Here is a 20,136-nt window from a genome sequence, read left to right on the forward strand (position 1 = left end):
TCTTCAGATATCGTGCTGTCCGTGATGTGGGGGAAGCGCTAGCCATTACAGGCGGCCAGAGAGCAGAGGCGGGAGGGGTGGGTGGAAGGAGAAGAGCGGCTCACTTGCCACTATGCAGCAAGGAATTGCTTGGGATCCCAGGGGTCACCTTGGCAAGAGTCACCCCCATTCCAGAACTGACCTAGGCAGCTCCCCTGGCCATGTGGGGATGACAGTGCTATCAACACGTTCTGATTTCCCTTCTAGTCCTGATTCTATGGATTTGGGGCAAACCCAGGCCTCAGAACACCCCCTTTCGATAACTTGGCATGGGATACAGAGAAACCCAGGGCTGATGATGGCTTCAATGAATCAGAATAAGTGGACCTTGGTGACAGGCTCCCCCAGGGGCAGGGACTTCACCACCCTGGTGGTCTGTGCATCCGGTTCGCCATGGGCGTGGCCGACCCAACTTGGGCCAGTGTGAGAATGTGGCACAGACCAATGGCAGGCATGCACTCTGTGTCGTGGTAAGGGACTGCGGTGTCTGGGAAACTATTTGCTCTGTTTATTTTGGGCTAGAAACATTGCATCTTATTTGTATGTAGTTGTTTAGCGACAGAGAAAGATTAGAAAGTCTAAATTTAACACATGCTAAATATATCATTATTCCAATGAAAACTATGACAGTTATTTTCCCACCTGGTAGAGAGTGTAGGAAGTCATGCCCTCAGGATCCCACAGCAAAAGAACAACACAGAGTTTCCTCTTTGGGGTTATTTCTGGGACCCCGGCATTTGCTACATTAACGCAATCTGGTCAAATTATCCCATCTATTTAAAGGGCATGGCACTTGATCCCAAAAGTTCAAAAGATGAGGCAAAATGTCCTTAGTTGGTGTTCTCAGCAAAAACCAAGTGGGTCTGGCCAATATTTCTCTGAGAAAGGAAAGCAGCCCCAGCCCAGGGCTGTCCTTATGTCCCCTTGTAAGGGCATGGCTCATGGGCCTCCGTCCGGAGGAGAGTGAGATCACAGGGTGCTCTCAGCCTTCCAATGGCCTGTGCCCTGTTGAGCCATGTCTGTGTCCAGAATGAAAGCAGGAGAACAACAGCCTGGAATGCTATGGTGAGTCTTGCTACTCAGCACAGCCTAATTCACGCAGTTCACATGGGCCGGGGGTCCATGGCCACATGTAAGGCAGGAAGGGGGTGTAGGAGACAGGGACCCACCCTAGGGGTCTGTCCTAACATTGTGTCCCTTGTTGCATTGTCATCCATCAAGATAAATATTCCTTATGATCCGTCTCCGGATGTGGCCCCAGAACATCCCAGTTAAGAACACGGGCTGGGGAGGGTGAGTCTGAATCCTGGCTCCAGCACTCACACCCCGGGTGTGTGGCTTGGGCAGGCAGCGTAGCCTCTCTGGGCCTCCACCTCCAATTCCCTCATCTGTGAAATGGGATACTAGCACGGGTCTCAGAGCTGGAGGGAGTAAGTGACTCATTTCTCTCACCACACTCCCATGTATGTGTGTGTGTGTGCACGTGCGTGTGTGCATCTGTTAGTGTTTTTTCTCAGTTACATACCAGGTGCTGGACGAGGAGAGAAGGCCTTGACCCTGCTCTCGGGAACCTGGCATGTGTTTGGTCCTTAACCAGAGCACTTCCATCTAGAAGGGATAAGATATGCTACCTGCCCAGGGAGGAGAAGCAGACTTGCCTTTATTTATCGCCTTCCAGACTTCCTGAGATAGATTCCCAGTGACTCCAGAAATCAGGTTTCAATTTGTATAACGAAAGAAAGAAAGAAAGAAAGAAAGAAAGAAAGAAAGAAAGAAAGAAAGAAAGAAAGGAAGAAAGAAAGAAAGGAAGGAAGGAAGGAAGGAAGGAAGATGGACACCTGGGCGGCGCAGCGGTTGAGCATCTGACTTCGGCTCTGGTTGTGATCCCGGGGTCCTGGGATCAAGTCCTACATTGGGGTCCCCCCAGGGAGCCTGCTTCTCCCTCTGCCTGTGTCTCTGCCTCTCTCTGGGTCTCTCAGGAATAAATAAATAAAATTTAAAATAAAAGAAGAGAGACAAAGAGAGATGAAGGAAAAGAAGAAGGAAGGGAGGGAGAAAGAAAGGAGAGAAAGGCGTGTGTCAGACACACAAGAGCCTGCCTCAGTGGCCTGTAGCCGGCTGCCCTGTTCAGCGTGTTGTTCCAGACAGTTTGTCCTTACCCTCAGCTCTGTTGTTGCAGACACGTTCCCATTTGGATCCAATTCCCCTTCCATCTCTGCCTCCTTATCCCATTTGGCGCTCTCTGAACTTGGGTGTGTGGGTCCACTCCTGACCCGCTCATGACCACATAAACCCAGTAAAATGTGAATTTCAGACCCTTACACTACGAAGTTACTGGGATTAGCCAAAATTCCATTTTAGCTGGCATGCTCCATTTTTATTTGCTCGATCTGGTAGCTCCTTTCTTGTGTTGGGCTAATTTGGAGAATACACTAGCCCTAGCCAAGCTCCAGGACAAAGCCCCTAGCTACTGAGTGCCGAGGGCTGGGTGTCCCCCCGCCTGGGCCCCACGGCCCCTTTGTTCCATTCCTCTGTCCAGAGAAAGGCCTGACCTGGCCGTGTGTAGGCCTGCCTCCCCCTACCTGGTGGAAGGGAGAACAGCTTCGTTTCTAATGAACGCTGACTGTTCCCCGGGGTGTTCAACTTCCAACTCAGCATAAAATCAGCCGTGGCTCTTGTCCAGGTAGCTGACACATTTTTTATTACAAATGTGTGAGGTTTCAGGCCAACAGATGAGCTTGAGGTGTCTGCACGGCCCACAATTCCCAATGTCCTCCTTAAGAGCTGAGGCTTTCCGGATTTTTCTTTTTCAAATATAGGCCAGGTTTTCATCTCACAGACAGCAGTTCTGCACAAGATGCAGGATATCCCTGCAGCGCTGTGCGAGGTAGGAATCCAGCCCACAGAAGAGGAAAACCAACCTGTGGAGCCGCTTGACCCCCAGAACCTGCGAAGTCCAACAAAAGTAGAGAGAATAGGCAAGAAAAAGCATTGGCTCGGGGAGAGGCCTTCTCTTTGGGACCACAAATTAGTCATAGAGCAATGAAGGGACTGGAGGCCGAGCAGACACTGCTGCTGCACGTCCACCCCCGGGGCCGAGGTGCCGGTTAGCAGGAGGGAGCCCAAGAGACGTCGTGAATAACACAAGTCACAAATGGGGGGTGGACGCATCAGCTCAGCGACACCTGTTCTGACGGGCTCAGAATTAGCCTGGCGAGAGGGCTTTATGGATGCACGTTTCACCGGCATAATTTCATAATTTATGTTTGGACTGGTGGAGGAAATGCAGATCTGAGGCCAGACAGGCAAGCAGGCAAGATGGGGGGAGGACTGGGTATATCAGAGTCACATTAATTTTCTTGATATCCGCAGAGGGTATGCTCACACACCCCACCACCATGGGACTAATAACAAGTGGATTTATTCCCCCTGGAGGCAAGAAAAGTAGATTTGAGGACGTTTGTGTTTGTTCGGAGGTGATGGCTTCGGATTGATGCTGTCTTAGCACGTGGTTCCCAAGGATTGTTTAAAAAACGGAGGAAGGGAGGAGGCAAGGTCCTATCGATTAAGATAAATGAGGTCTTCATCCTTCAGGTTAATATCTCAGTTTTTGTAGGAAAAACCAAAGCTAGAAAAAGCACTTTTGTGCTTAGAGGTAGACCTGCCTGTTGGGCCAGGGGGTGGTTGAGCTGGAGTAGTGGGGCAGGCCATGCTGCCTTCACCCTGAAGGGACTGTCCTACAGAATGTCACAGGCACAGGCCCTGCCTTCTAGGGCAGTAGAGTCTACCTCGGTACTGCCCCCGGGACTTCGGAGTGTTCTAAGGCGTGTGTAAATTCATCAAGAGCCCATCAAAAGGCCAAGACACCAATGGCGGTAGAGAGGGACGGAATTTTCCTGGTGCTCGTTGCACTGTGACCTACCACAGAAACCCAAGGCTTAAAGGAGGCAGGTCTCCAAGGGACATCACCTCCATCTCACCCAGCTCTGTGACCTCAGGCGGAGGTGCACCAAAGGGGGATTTCCACAGGGGGTTGGGGCAGCTGTCTGAGAGCATCAGCCTCCCCTTCCACTCCTTAATCAAGAGTCAGGAACAGTCCTTCTCTGAAATAGGAAACTAGATTCCGAAATAATTCTCAGTTCATCAGAGCCACACTGTTTTTGTCTCACACCTTCAGAGCCACATGGCCCTGGAGCCATTGGCGAGACAGTGCAGGCCGGTGGGTGATGCTGGATGCAATCCCAGCATTGTACTCAGCGCAGAGGGATCCCCATCTCAACCGTCTGAAAGTGGGGCTATAACTCCTTCCTCTTGGGTTTGCTTCAGGCTTGAACAAGATCATCTGTGTCAAATGCCCAGCCCTGTACGCATTTGGCAAATGTACAACAGAACCCAAAGAGACAAAGCTCACTCCCTGTGGACGGGTGAGGTGGGCAGAAAGCCTGTGGACCGTAGACCTAATGCCTGCTGGGTAGGATGATTGCAGTTGGGAAAGAAGCAGAGGACAGGTGAGGGAGAAGCAGTCTTAGGACATGGGAGTGCCATCTTGGTAGCAACAGCACCCCTGAGGGCTGGTCTCCTTCCAAAGGCTGGGCCTCTACAATGGCTATCTCCTGGGCCTGGGATGCTCTTGACTCAGCTCTCTGCTGACAACCTTTGCTTTTCAGAGAACAAGTCCAAGTCACCTGTGCAGGGACTCCCAAGGGTACCTTCAGTCAGCTGTCTACTGGGCCCCCTGCTCCCTGTCCCTGCTTGGCTGTGTCTAAAGCCATATCCAGGATTTAATTGATCAGGTCCGGTAAAATGACTGACATGGAGACAAGTGCCTTGAGAGAGAAGTGTTTTACTCACAGTTGCAAGACAAGGGGCCAAAGCGGGAAGTGACGGGGTTGCCCCAGAAGAACAGGGAGTGGGTGGAAAGCAGGCGACAGAACTTGGATGTGGTTTTTGTGGGAAGGAATGGGGCAGGGAGGGCAGACAAGCTGAGTGGTTTAGGGTTGGATCTTTTGAATAATTTCAGCAGGCTCCGGGCTATAGGGGTGATTTGGGGCAGCAGGAGGGTTGGCTTGGTGTGACAGTTGGACAAAGGAGGTGATGGCGGGTCTGGACTAAGGACTGGTTGATTTGCACAGGGAAGATGTGCTCCCAGGGGAGTCCTATATTGCCTCTAGGAATTAGCTAATCCTGAGAGAGGCATTCTGTTCCCGGGTCTACAAAGCCTCAAGATGTTAAAATTCCATTAAATAGAGAAGATACAAAGCATGTTGAATAGAGGGTGCAAGCATGGGCTCTGTGCCCTCTGTCTTTTGCTGAGGAGCACTAGTGGGAGGAGCATTACAGGGGGCAGAGGGAGAGAGCACAATAAGGGTATTCACTCACCCGTCCCCTCCCTGGCAGGCTGTCACCTGCCTGATGTCACGCTGCTTCATCCAGGGAGTCCTCCTCTGCAGGACTTTCCCCTTGTCATCTGTTCACCACCCCACCCTTCTTTCCCCTGAGCTACTGCATCATTCCTTGTGAACCTCTAAACCCTTCTCAAACCTGCGGGGGGACAAATATTTTTAAGAATCTCTTTCAGCTATCGTGATTGGAGTGTGCCCTCTGTTTCCTGTTGGGATGCTTGCTAATACCGGAACCGCACCCACAAGCAACCCTCTGGCCCTCATACTAGATTCTGGGATTGGGGTTGCTTATATATTCAATGACCACAGGAGTAGCCTCCCTGCTGGCAGCATGATTAATGCATGGCACGTGGAGGGCTCACGACGATCATATTATCATCATATTATCATCAGTGGTAGCCTGGGATGAAGTGCAGGTGGAAGGCGAGCATTAGTAGATCAAGTGGCTGTGGCACTTAGTCACTATGGCAACAATAATGATTATAAAGATTGTGGAGTGATCTGGCTTCGTCTTACCACCCAGGGAGCATGCGAGAAAAAAAAGAAATTAGCGCCATGAATATGCAATTAAGAACGTGTGTGCAGAGCCAGCCTTCCAGAATCCTCTTCTGCGGTCTCAGGGTGGACATGAGGGAGGTCCTAGTCTAGGCGCCAGTTCTATAGATGGGTTGCGAGGTGAAGTACCAATGAGAAGCTCAATCAACGGGGTATAGATAATGTAAGGGCGATGGGAAGGGGAGTCATGGGTGCGGAACATGGACATTTAGGCAGGTCTCTACGGTTTCCCTGAACCCTACTCGTCAATGTGAATAGTCCTTCTGTTTAAAAAAAAAAGCTGTTTAATCATAGCGGCCTGATTATCCTAGCTGGGGTGTGCCATCTGTTTCCTGTTGCCTCGTGGGACTCGGCCTGCCACACCTTTCCGAGGGCGCCCTCCTCCCCACATGGCTGAAGCCAAGTCCTTGCTTCTCCCAGCATCTCCCCAGCACCCCGCTCTGTTACTTGATTAGTTAGTGTGCTCAGGCTGCCACGGCAGGATACCACAGGCGGGGCAGCTTAAAACAACAGAAATTAATTTTTTCCCCGGTTCTGGAGGCTGGAAGACCAGGGTCACGGTGCCGACAGGGTCGGTTTCTGGGGAGGCCCCGTCCTGGCTTGCAGACCCTCCAAAGCCTTCCAAAGGCTCTTGACATATTGGTCCAGCGTTGCTGGGTGTGGGCAGCCACGGTTCTGATCGTGGAGTGACCCGGTGGAAGTAACTTGGGCAATCAGTATGGCAGCAACGTGAGGACGGACGGGGTAGGGGGGATTATATGGGGTGGTCGAGTCCCTCGGGAGGTGGCTAAGCTAATCCAAATGGGCAGAGTTGAGTATCTAGACTTACAGTTGCTGTAGGGCAGGTGAGAAAGGGGGTGCCCAGGAGAGACAGCAGGGAAGAAGAAGGAAGCTTCCCTGGAAGGAGCGAGAGAGGAGGGCGGCAATGAGCAAGAGCTACAGACAACTCAGCCAATGGGCCTGACTGCCTAAGAGGACAGCAGCGCGGCAGGTGGACACGGAGCCGTAGGGAAGGGTGTGCGGTAGGTGCCACCTGTGCCCGGCTCTGCCCTCCTGGGGGTCCCGCCCCCGATCCCAGCCTTGATGTAGAGCCGTGTGCAGACTTCGTTGGGCCTTGCGCTGACAGCAGCTCACCTTGAGAGCCAGCCGCTCATCTCCTACTTCTCACGGGGGAAACCTGGCTGGCATTCGTGCGTGGGCACCTCTGAAGTTCAGGGGGGCTGGCATCTCGTGAGCCGACCCTCAGCCACAGGGAGGTGGGCACTGGTGGGTCGTGCGTCTCCATTTCATCCCGTGGTGGCCGATTCTAAGCTGCTCTCTGCACCGTGTCCCTTGGGGGTAGGCCAGGCCACTCCCACTCTGTACTCACGGGCCAGAGTACAGCAGGTCCACGGCGTTGGCTTTTCCTCCCTCCCCCTCTGCTCTTCCCAGAGCCAAGCTCCTCCGCCGGGTTGACTCCCCAACATACTCTACTGTTCACAACCCTCCTCTGACGCTATAGTTTTGCAGGCAAAGGTGTAACACCAAGGCAGGTCCCTCCCGTGAGAGGTCACGCGGCTGGCCCGGGACATGGGCGCCTGTGCGGGGGCTGGGCAGGCGGTGGCCGCGCGCAGTGGGGAACGTGGGCGAGAGGCCACAGCCAGAACCGAGAGCCGCTCCGGCAACAGGTGCGTTTCCTAACCGAGAGCCTAAAGGGGGGCAGGGGACAGAATGCCGGACACGAGGTCAGGGAGGTGACAATGACTCACCTCCACCTGCTTTTACTGCGCATCCACTGAGACCAGGTGGTGCCGGGAATAGCGGCGACCACGATGTGGCTTCTGACCTCCTGGCGCTTATGGGCTGGGGCAGGAGGCAGACAGGGGCGGGTGCCAGCCCTAGTGACGAGTGCCGTTAATCCAAGCCCACAAGGGACAGAAGGGAGTGTGGTGCCCACAGTCCCCAGAGACGAAAGTCTCCTAGCTGCTACCCCCTTGGACGCCACACGTCACCTTCCCCGTGTGTTTTGTGCGCTGCCTTCTGCTCCTTGCTTCCTTTCACTGGTGCTCGCCCACCTCGCCAGGCACACGAGAAGCCCCGAGTCCCCGGCCGGGCTTGGCCGTGTCGCGCTGCCCCGATTCTCCCTCTGCTCCCGCCACCTGGGCCTGCGGCCCGCACCAGCCGGAGGGTCTCCTGTATGGAAGCTTAGGCGACTTGGTCTATTTTATCGATAAACGGAGCGGACAAAGGGAAGAAGAAATGGGGGAAGGGATGCGCAGAGAGGAGGTGCTTGGAGATGGAGGGAGGAACACCAGGCCCAGAGGGCGGCAGGCGTACGGCCGGGGAGGGGACAGGACCCAGGGTCCAGCGGCGGTAACGTCAGGTGCTTCAGGTGGCCGAGGGGATGGAGGAAGGCCCAGGGATTCAGGAGACAGGAGATCACGCGGGCCCACGGAGAGGGAGATGGCAACAGAGTGAGGGCTCCATCTGGGGTTTCAGGGGGCTCACAGCATGCCAGGGGGGTCACCGCCCTCAGAGCCCGTTCCTGGACCTCCAGCTACGTGGACTGCCCCTTGGACACCCGAGCATTTTGCAGGAGCTTCAGAGTCCGCACGGTCAAGATGACACAGACTCACCTCCTCTGGGAGCCACCTATGGGGCCTCCTGCTCCGTAGAGCTATTGGTTCTTCCCTTATGCTGCACCCCCCACACTACCTGACCACCTACTTGCCAGGGACCTGTCTCCCCTACCCAGCCGTGAGCATCCCCAGGGCAAGAGCTTTGTTCCTGCCACTATGTGCTCCCACACCCAGCACTCCACCCCGTGCGCAGTCCAGATGCTCAAAAAAATGATGGCCTGGGTGGCTCAGCGGTTGAGCACCTGCCTTTGGCTCAGGTCAGGCCCCCTGGGGTCCTGGGATCGAGTCCCACATCGGGCTCCCTGCATGGAGCCTGCATCTCCCTCTGCCTGTGTCTCTGCCTCTCTCTCTCTCTCTGTGTCTCTCATAAATAAATAAATAAATAAATAAATAAATAAATAAATAAATAAATAAATAAAATCTTAAAAAAAAACACCAAAATGATGGACACATGAATATAAGAACATGAGGCTTTGCAGTGAGTGGGCAAAGAGAGACAGGATGTTCACTGGAGGGGTGGGCTAGACCAGCCGGGGGGGTTGGCGAGCGTGACCCTGTGCAGAGTGGCAAGGACACGCGGTCGCGGAGAGGCAGTGGCGCAGCCGCCCGGGCCCGCCGCTCCCCAGCATCCGGCAATTGGCAGGTGGCCTCGATGACCTTCGGCTCTACCTGGAAGTCGGGTGCAGCCGGCGCTAAGTAGTAAGCGTGAATCATTTTTACCCTTCCAGCATTGCGGGTCAGCTCCGCTCAAAAATCCTCAGCCGTGAAATACAATGCATCTGCTAAATGTGTCCTAAACAAATCTAAATGAGGGGCGCTCGTGGGAGTGTGCGTGTGTCTGGGGCAGATGCGAATGGCCCGGAAATCAGAACAGGAAAGTTCGTCTCCGGGGATGTCTCCGCGGTGACATCTCAAATGACCCTGGCGTCAGGGAAGATCCACTTAAGCCCAGCACCGCGGGCCTGCCAAGGGCGCTGGGAGGGGGTCGACGGGAGCCAAGGGCGCAGGACAACCAACCCGGGCACGGCCCAGGGAGGGAGCTGCAGCCAGAGAAGCCCAAGCCCCCTGACCTTTTTCCATTCTTTTCCATGGGAATCTGGGTTTGTTTGGGAATTTGCTTCCTCGTCTCTCTTAGCTCAGGCCTGCCTGCCAGGCAGATGCAGACGAGGCGCATCTCCACGATGCTCTGTTTGGAAGGGGCCTGGCAGTTCCAGCTGGCGGCGACCCCAGGATCTCGTGGCATCTGCTCCTGTCAAGTCCACTGCTGTGTTTGTCATGCGTGGGGCCCACAGTTGGGCCTCCCTGCCTGTCGACTGCACCGTGAGGAGCAGAGTGCTGAGCGCTTACGCTCCGGGAGGCACTCTTTACTCACCTGTGTTATTTTATTTAATATTCATAATGCAGTGGCTGTGGTGTTGTCAACGTGACTTATTAGATGGGGAAACTGAGGTCGGATAGTTAAGTGACTTGCCCAAAGTCCCCCAGGCTGTACATGGCAGAGGCAGGGTCAAAGGCAAAGCCTCTGCTGTGGGAGCCTGGGTGGCTCAGTGGTTGAGCATCTGTCTTTGGCTCAGGGTGTAACCCCAGGGTCCTGGGATCGAGTTCCTCATCAGGCTCCCCTCATGGAGCCTGCTTCTCCCTCTGCCTGTGTCTCTGCCTCTCTCTCTGCATCTCACATGAATAAATAAAATCTCAAAAAAAAAAAAAAAGCCTCTGCTGTATCCAGGGCAGGTGTCACTCTTCTTTCTTTCGTTATTATTTATTATTTATTTATTATTTAAGATAAATAATTTATAAGAATACTCCTATTCTTTCAAAAAGTAGCAGGTGGCTCCTCAGAGGGGCGGCGGCCTCTCATTCAGGCTTTCCCAGGACTTTGGGTATTTCTGATGTGGTCCAGAAGATTGGGACAACATGCTTACGAGATAACACAATGACTTGATTCTATCCACGTCACTATTAAAGGTATTTTAAAATGTCGGAAGGATAATTTGAGATGTACAGGTCACGGGTTGACTGGGCAGCCAGTGGATTTGTTTTCTTTCAAGGAAGTGATGGGTTTAAGAACTCTTTAATAGTCAGCGATGATAGTTAAGCCCGTGGTTGATGGATATGATCAAAGTATTTATTTCTAGACTGTGCTATTGAAAGGAAACACCATCTGTGTCAATGCAACCAGCTGCCTCACCTGTGGGTTCCTGAAAGGCGTGTGTGGACAGGCTCCCCACTCACTTCCTCAGCTTCACCCCTCCTCCTCCCTCCCTCCATCCCTGTGCTTTGTCGATGCAGAATTTTTTGTGGGGGAGGCGGGCAGGGGGCCTCATTTGCCTCACGGCCTTCATTGGATACCACTGTGCTTCTCCGCCTGTCTTCTGTCTGCTTGGAATGGTCTCGCTCTGGGCCTCTCCAACTCCTATTCACCCTTCAAAACTCAACATGGGCATCTTTCCCAGGAAGATTCCCTGAAACCTGAGCTAACGGTGCACCTCGGTGCTCCTCGCGCCAGGCACACAGCCGTGTCCACCTGTGCCGTTCATGTGAGTTTCCAACTGCTGCTCTAACAAATTACTAGCAGGTCAGTGGTACAGCACAAGTTTGTGATTTTGCAGTTCTGGAAGCCAGAGATCCAAAATGAGTCTCCTGTGGGCTAAAACCAATGCAACCAGGATCGCATCCCTTTCTGGAGGCTCTAGGAGAGAATCGACACCCCTCGGCTTCCAAGCATGTCCTCAGACTCTGACCTTGCTGCCTCCCTCCTAGGAGGACTCCTGTGGGCATATTGGCTTCAGCTGCATAATCCAGGATAATCTCCTCAACCCCAGGCCCTTAAGTTCATCGCCTTTGCTCTCAGCCATGTAGGGTGACATAGTCACAGGTGGGGGGGACTGAGACACGGACATCTTTGGGAGGAGGCATTCTACGACGTCCTACGAATCTGGATCTCCTTGTCCCTGTGCAGAGCGCTTTCCAGAACGCAAGCTCCTTGGGGCAGAGTCCCTGTCCTGCTCATCTCACATTTCTGTCCTCTACCACTAGATCTGGCACCTTGAATCGTGGGGGCTTCCTAAACGTGAGTTCCCATGTCTCCCCACCCCCTGAATCACATCCTGCCATGCCTGCTGAAGTACGAACTCTTAACAGTTCATCCTGCCCCGGGATCATGTACTCTTGAACCAGGAGCTCCTGGAGACCAGACCCTTTCAGCTCAGAGGAAGAAGAATCTAAAGGGGGAAGAGGAGGCTGTGAGACTGCAATTCTCAGGCACATTCCAGCCACCCACGAGCAGAGCCGTGCAGGGACTGGGCTAGCCTCCTCTCCTGAGAAGAACCGACCGACAATGCTATTTTCTAGTATTTATGCTGTCGCCCAGTTGCCTGATGGTCCATGCAATAGACAGACCAAACCATACCAGGATAAAGCAGAGCGTGGGGCTCTGAGGACAGATCCAGGGTGTCCATACAAACCTGCTCTTGCTGGAAGCGCCCTCCCCTAAACTGGTATCTGCTGTTGGATCCTTCATGGCTCTGGCCTCTTGGTACTACTCCAGCGTGTGCCTTGTATCCTACCTGCCTCACTTTTCTGCCTCCGCATGTGCAGGGTGAGCGTGGCTGTATCGTCTCCTTGCACTCTGTTCCTCTCTGCTGTGCTCCCTTTGGTCCGCCTCTGGGCTTGGGCCAGCCAGCCTGAACCCCATCAAAGGCAGGCTTTAAAAACATGCTCCAAGAAAGCGAGAGTTTAGACATAGCTATGGACACTGCTTAAGGGAAGAGAGTGCAGATGCCTAGGAGACAGTCTGTGCTGGTGTCTGGGCAGCCCGATCTGCCAAGAACCTTTTCCCCAAGGCACAGCCAGCAGCTCAGGTGCATTCCCTCTCCTTGAGGGTCTACCCCAGTGATGTCTCCTACCTGGAGATGCAGAGCCCACTTCTCCAGCACAGGCCGTATGCAGAGCATGAGCACACCAAGTCTCCCAAGGGCCTCCTGCCAGGCTACCGGGGGCATTGGTGTGTGCCTCCCTCTTCCCTCTGGCCTTCTTCAGATACACTGGGCACTTCTACAGACCTCGAATTGCAACTTCTCTGAGCTGCTCTGTGCTGGACCAGCGGTCACCCCATCTGAGCCTGTTCAGCAGCACTAGAGTTAGACTTTAAAGGGCTCTAAAGGCAGATCCAACCCCAGTTGCAATTGGCTGCACTACTCTTCTTGTTGGCTCCGAACAAGCACTGCTCAGCCTCCCAATATGGGGTCTACATCAACGGTCAACACACTTTCCTTGTTAAGGACCAGAGAGCAAAGGTTTTTGGCCATCAGGTCTTGATAGCAACTACTCAACTTGGCCACTGCAATGCAAAAGCAGCCATAGGCAGTATATAAAACAGAGAGTGTGGACACATTACCAAAAAACATTATTTACCAAAACAGGCAACCTCCAGATTTGGCCTATGGTTTTCTGACCCCTGTTGTAATTTGTAAAATGAGGATCATGAAAGTATTTATTACACAGGAATGTTGAGAAAATGTGCAATGTCCATAGGGCTCTTAGCACAGGACCTGGCAGGCACTAAGTGCTGATGAATGCCTATGATTAGCTCTGTGCTTCTGGAAGAGTGGTGTGGGCTTCAGGGCTGGCGTCTGCATTATTCTTCTGTACATCTTGGGACTCTCCTCTGACTTCTCTGGGCTGCACGTCTCTGACATTCAATGGTTACATGGATTAGTGTTGATCTACACTGAAGTCAGACTCATTCACGTGAGCACATGATTCCTTAACACTCCCCATACATGACCCTGGTGCATGAAGAGGTTGGAGGAAGAGGGTAGGTCCTGTGATCTCTACGTCTGAGCATTTCTAGACTCTGCCCTCACGGTCCCGCATCTTCTCATCTCATTCCCTTTCTCCTCCTGTTGACCCGGGCTGCCTCCTGTCTGACCCACTTTACTCTCTGCTTCTGCAAATACCGGATGATCTTTCTACAGTGCAAAGCCTAATCATGATCTCCCCTCTGTCTCAGGTACTCAGTGGCTTCTGCGAACTTCCACAGTCTTGTTTAGCTCATAAGCCCTTTACTGGAGGCAAAATGCACTGGAAGGGTGTATACCAGGCCACCAACTGGCTGTCTGGGGGGGGGGGGGGCGGGGGGAGGATGCAGGCGAAGACAAAGGAGGGGAGGTTACATTTCTTACTTCCTATGGATCTGTATTTCCTGAGTTTGTAAATCATGCTGTATTAGCTTCCAATGGCTCTGTACCAATTGTCCTGAAACTGAATTGCTTAACACACTTATTATCTTGCAGTTTCTGTGCATCAGGAATCCCAGAGCGACTGAGCAGGGATGTTGTTGCTTGAGTTTGTCATCAAGATGTTGGCTGGGGACGCAGTCATCTGAAGACTCAAACGGGGCTAGATGACTCACTTCCAAGCTTACTCACATGGCTAGTGCCTCAACTCCTTTGCACGCAGGTATTTCCACAGGTTGCTTATCTATCTTCATGACATGGCAGCTGGCTTCTCCCAGAGTGGATGACCTGAGAAAGCTGCACTGTCTTTTATGACCAAGCCTTGGAGGTCACACATTGTCACCTCTGTCATATTCTATTCCATAGAAGGACATGACAAAGCCCTGCCCATGTTGAAGGGACAGAGAGCTAAGCTCTACCTCTTAAAGGAAGGTGTGTCAAAGAATTCACAGATATACTTTAAAGCCACCACATATGCATGCATTAATTTTTCAACATGCATATCTATATATGACAGCTCATGGGCTGAGAAGCTAGACAGACCTGCTTTAGATCCCAAGTTCCCCCTTGTACTAATTATAGGACCTTAAACAAGACTATCATCTTTCTGAACTTCACATTTTATCTGTAAAAAGAGAATGAGGATACCCAATTCCTAGCAATGTCCAAGAGATTAAATGGAATGATGCGTGGGCTAGATGCTTACTAAAATGCGTCTCACTAAAATGCTTACTAAAATGCGTCTCATTGTGCAGGGCAGACGGGGTCCCCGCCAGGCTCTCCTCCCTCCCACTCCCGGGGCACCTTGGATTCCAGCCTCCCTGAATGGTTCATTGTCTTGCCTGCCCTGTGCGTCCCCAGACCTGGGCTCTACACACACAGTGCTTCTTCCACCTGCAGGGCCTGCCACTTTTATAATCATTCTTACTGCTGTTAATCAAGATCGCTACTCTGTATACTCTTGCAGAAGACTTTAAACACCAAAAGAGCTTATATTTTCAATAGCGCAAGCACAGAAAACCAAAACAGATGAGAGGAAACATCCTGTTGTCAGTGCCCCGCAGAGATAGTTTTCAATGGAGAAATGTTGGCACCGGGCCCACGTGCCAGCTCCGGACGAGGGGCTTCCCAGCTCTGAGATGCTGAGCCGCCGCTGATGCTCCCTTAGTTCCTCATCTGGAAAGGGATTGCTTTGAGGATCAGATCTATGAACTCATGGCAAATCTGCAAAAGATGCTGTGTCTTGTTTTCTGTCTCTGAGGCCAACCAAGTATAAAGGTGCGTAAGGAAATCCTCCCGGTAAAACCTGCTGGCTCCTGAGCCACAGGGGAAAGAAAGAGAAAAGGGTACTGATGCTTATAAATGCAAGTCTACCGAGCTCCTTTTATAACAAAGAACAGAGGGGCTGGGAGGCAGCGATTCTGACACCAGCTCCGGTGTGGGGTTTTCCAATGCCACCAAGCAATTCTGTGACACCATCTGGGTGTCCTGCAATTCAGCACAGCTCTGACACTGTCTACCTGGAGACAGCATCAGATCCCTCAGCTAAGTGCTCAATCCCACAAGACTGCCCCTTCTAGCCCACTTCAGAAGCCAGTAGCTGAGCCCCGGTTGTCTCCTGTGCTTCAGACCAACTGGCTATAGGTCAGGGGTTCCCAGGACCCCTCCTCAGGTTCAATGAATTGGCTAGAACGGCTCACAGAACTCAGAGAAAATTTTAGTTAGTAGATCACTGGTTTATTATAGGAGGATGGACTCTGGAATAGCCAGACAGAGGGGATACATAGAACAAAGCATGGGGAAGGGATGTGGAGCGCCCATGCTCTCTGGGTGGACCACTTCCCCTACGCCTCCATGAGTTCACCAACCTGGAAGCTCTCTGAACCCTGTCCTTCCAGGTTTTGTGGAGATTTCATTACATAAGCATGACTGATTCTATAACTGGTCATTGGCTATTGAACTCAATCCCAAAGCCTCTCCCCTCCCATCCTTAGGTGATCTAGGTGCTTTCCAAAAGTCATCTCATTAACATGACAAAGACACCTTCATCACCCTATTCACTTGGGAAATTCCATGGATTTTAGGAGCTCTGAGCTCAGATTCAGGATGAAGACCAAATATATATATATAGTACTTATCATGAATCACAATGTCACAGAGATTTATCTTTAAGGTGTCCAACAGAGAAACAAATATGAGAACCCTCACTTTCAACACACCCTATCTCACAGCCTTATAATTTCAATATGATTTAAACATTTCCATTAAGCCTTTCCCACCCAGACTAACAGTATAGGGTCAGGCATTAGGGACTTTTTAATTCGGATAATTTCTTTTATTTGTTTATAACAGGATTTCTATTATAGTTTCAACGCACGTTTCATTGTAAGGAATACATATTTTTGCGCACATACATATTTGTATGTATATAAATACTTGGTAATTTTCTTACTAATTCCTGCCTTCTCACGGTTTCTAGTGGTGACCATCTACCAGTAGTTGTACCACAAGGGAGCATCTCTTTCAGAAAGCTTCCTCTAGGTGCCTCTGTCCTGGTAGAGCACCCCACCTGTTTATATAAATAAGCAGGGACTCACATGGCCACAGGGCCTGTGGATAAGCACAGAGGCTGGTGGGCTTCTGCCTCTGGAGGTTGCCCCCTTCCTCATGGGGAGGATGATGAAGGTCATCTGAGCATCAGCAACACTGCCATTACAATGTGGTGTGCCCTTGACTGTGACTGTAGGACCTATAAACCAAGGGATTTGTGTGCTCTGCATGGGATCTTAGCCGTGTGTCCTACCCAATTTATTCTTATTTCTTTAGAGATCGGTCAGAGCCAAGGGAAATCCAATCATTGCATCATTACACAGCTGCCATTACAGCCAAAGTCCTGCATGATGAACACTCTTCATCCCCAGGCCCATCAAACGGGACAGGCCTGAATGCCATTTGGAGCCTATGTGCGGAGGCCCTTTGTGGGTGGATGAAGATGTGGAGGCTGCTTCAGGAAGATTGGAGGGCTAGTGTTTTGCCAGCTGCCAGAATATTAGAACGACTTTCCCTTTTCATTAAAGCACCAACCCTTAAGATCCAGTGCTCTTCTCTGTGGCACCCCTCAACCAGGACCCTAATCGGGAGCACAGATCCCTCTAGGGATCTTAGTTAGGGGCAATGACTCAAGTACACACAGCCCTGAGAGGTAGAAGTGTGGCTGGATGATAAGTCCCTCCCTCGCTGGACCTGGGCAATCTGGCTGGGACCTTCTGAAAACATGGCAAGGGGGTGTATAGAGGAATAAATCCCCTTCCACACCCGAGTAAGCTTCAAGCCAAGGCAAGAGTGAGACAATCTGCATGTATTGGATACTCTCAGTTCTTGCTGCATAGCCTCATAGCCCACAAAAAGCCTCATAGCCCCTTACTCTGTATTAACCTTTAGTTTTGTTGAAAACACCTATCATAACTATCATAACTGGCTGGACAAAGCCAGGACAGCAGAAAATGTACTCTATTGTCAGCTCCAACCTAATGGCAATGTGAGAGCACATTTATGCTCAGTGAGAAAGAGTTCTGGGATCAATTAGAAATGTTTTTCATGAGCAAAGGAGGAGGTGGTGGTGACCAGTTTGCTCTGTTTCCCAACCCTAGTCTGAATTCTTGAGGCCAATGTATATCCCACAGTTATGAGCTACAGTATCTCTCTTCTGACCATCCTAAGATAATAATAGAGGCTGCATATTCTCTTGATGTATCCAGAATGTATTTGATGTTCTGTAGTGTGGCTCTGGAGAAACCCTCTGGCTGTGGGCATCTAGTCACACCACATCTCTGACTCCAAGAAAGTGTGTCAGCATGGTATGCACAGGTGGACGGATAAGCAGTACTCAGATTAGGTATTAAACCTGAGAAGCAAGTCCATATAAAACTCAGATTAGGTATTAAACCTGAGAAGCAAGTCCATATAAAACATATAAACGGATAAGTGGTACTCAGGTTAGGTATTAAACCTGAGAAACAAGTCCATATAAAAAGATAGCTCTTTCTAGGAGTCTTGAACATAAGGCCAAATTTCTGACCACTCAGTAAACAGAAATGAAGCTAGAATGTGAGTCCCAATGTAGGACACAGACAGGGAGCAGAGCAGGAACATGGCAGGAGTACTCAGTCCAAGAGTCTGTAAAAGAAGAGAGCAGAGTCCCAGGGGCTACACTCAGAGAAATGTCAATGTGAGTGGGTTTTGAAGACCTTTTTCAACTGTCACGTCAGCTGTCATGTCATAGATTCTTAGGGTTTGAAAGAAGCTCTCAGGTGACCGAGCTCCCTCCCTGTCCAATACATTCTTCCTCACCTCCAATCTCAGGAGCTGGTGTAGACTGACAGCCAGGACACAGCTGAGGGATGTTTAACTACCCTTTTCAGGCACAGCCAGTTATTCTCTATCCCTGCTCTTCTTCATTCAGCCTTCGGTCCGTTAGCCAGCCAGTTATTCCAACATCTGCAGGCTGCTTTGGAGGATGATGCCATCAGCGGTCCAGGGCCCCTCTCTGGGAGATCTCCGAGGTCTGGCGCCCCATCCATCCTCAGGTTGGATCCACTCAAGCATTGGTTCACCAAAAATTGTCCCAGGGGTATTGTGGGTTGGCAAGGACTTTGTCCAAATATTCAGAACCCCAAGTTTCCAATCCACAAAGAGCTTCCTGTAGTCACGCATTCTTTGGAGAATTATTAAAGCCAGCAAACTATTTCCATTTTTTTTTCAGACTCATGCTGAAACAAATCATCATCTGATGTGGTAGCAATGGCGGCCCCCGAACAGCAGTATTTTCTGAGTTATCGCAGGGAGTGGGGAAGGGAATCCCAGAGCCTCAGGTACTAACTAAGCACATGGCATGGCTGTGAGCTACAGTGCAAGTATGAACAGCTAACACCCTCCTCCCCAGCAGAAGGCAAGTCGACAGTTGGTACCTCTCAGCATCTGGCAACTCTGAGCCAGGTTTATCTGTTTCTGCTTCCCTGGGTGCCTGTTTCCTGGCCTCTGGGCCCTCTCTCTCATTTCCTGTTTGGTTCTTTATGTCTGTGAAGCTGGTGGCTGGACTCTGCTACATGGAGGAGACTGTGGACACCTTAATAGTGCCAATCACTGTATCCTTCCAGTTCCCAGGCTCCTCAGACCTGCCCCAGGATCTTGGGCATCATATATGATGCCTTGGCCTGATCTCATGACTGTTTCCTCCTGTATCCTTGGGTTTTGCAGAAAGGAATCTGCACTTGGGCAGGAATCTGCCTGCATTTGAGAAGTTCCTTGAGGAACTGGTGGGATTATCTCACCTTGAAAAACAGATAAAATGACAATAAAAGGAAGCAACCGTGCAGCACTAGGTGTCTGGAGAGGACTCATTGCTGAACAACTGAAGAGGTTTGTGATACCCTTTCTGGTTTAATCCAGAACTGTCTCACTCTTTTGCATTATGGTTGTTGTATTTTAGCCATAAAAAAAAAAAAAAACATTTTAAGAGGATTTTTGTCTTTTTTTAAATAAGAGGATGAACTAGCTTCAGTTCTAGAAATTATTAAAATTTGGTTTATATAATTATCATATATATATCACATATTTTTATATAAAAGTCTATTTTTTTACTTAATTGCCTCATTGTAATGACATTAGTATATTTTCCCACCTTTCTTTAGCCTGACTTGAACTGTTATGAAATCATTCTCTCATTTAATAACTCCAGCATATACTAAGAAAAAGACCATTGGATACCAGAAATACAGGTTCCTTTCTTTTCTAGGATCCCCTTTATGTAGAGCAATTTATTAAAGTCAAGAGTTCTTAGTGGGGGCAAAAAAAAAAAAAGGTAAAATGAGGGTCATGCTAAATATGTTCAAAGTTTAAGGTTGAGCTGTTTTGTTTCTAAATTTACTGTTAGCAATAACTTGCTACTGGCCAAGAGGACTTGGCCCCACCCCAAAGTTTAAGTTCCAGCGTCAATCAGAGGTTGTTCCTTTAACAAATAAAGCAATGAAGTCCCTTAAAAGTTTCCCCAGGCAATCCTGAGGAGAGGGTCTGCTATAGTAGTCAAGGAGGAGGCCCCACCATGGTGCACAAACATGGACCCAGAGGGGTTCCAGAAAGAGACAGGGTCCCAGTCATAGGCAGAGTGTCACATGGGACACATTATGCCCCTGCTCTTCACATGAGCCCTGAGGCCGTGCTTAGCTTCTCTTTGATCTCTCCTTGGACTAAAACTTGGCAGACGCACAGGGCCTTGGTCAAACCATG

At 50.7% G+C, this 20,136-nt stretch overlaps 1 long non-coding RNA gene across 1 annotated transcript in view; it reads left to right on the forward strand.

The window, feature by feature from the left end:
- The first annotated feature begins 975 nt into the window (after positions 1-975).
- The window catches only part of LOC140616256 (uncharacterized), a 52,267-nt gene continuing 33,106 nt past the window's right edge, over positions 976-20,136 (forward strand). The window contains exon 1 of the long non-coding RNA XR_012016806.1: positions 976-1,104. This is a non-coding gene — a long non-coding RNA (uncharacterized lncRNA). The remainder of the gene's footprint in view (positions 1,105-20,136) is intronic.

Source organism: Canis lupus, chromosome 24 (assembly GCF_048164855.1).
Source record: "Canis lupus baileyi chromosome 24, mCanLup2.hap1, whole genome shotgun sequence".
Taxonomy (NCBI): domain Eukaryota; kingdom Metazoa; phylum Chordata; class Mammalia; order Carnivora; family Canidae; genus Canis; species Canis lupus.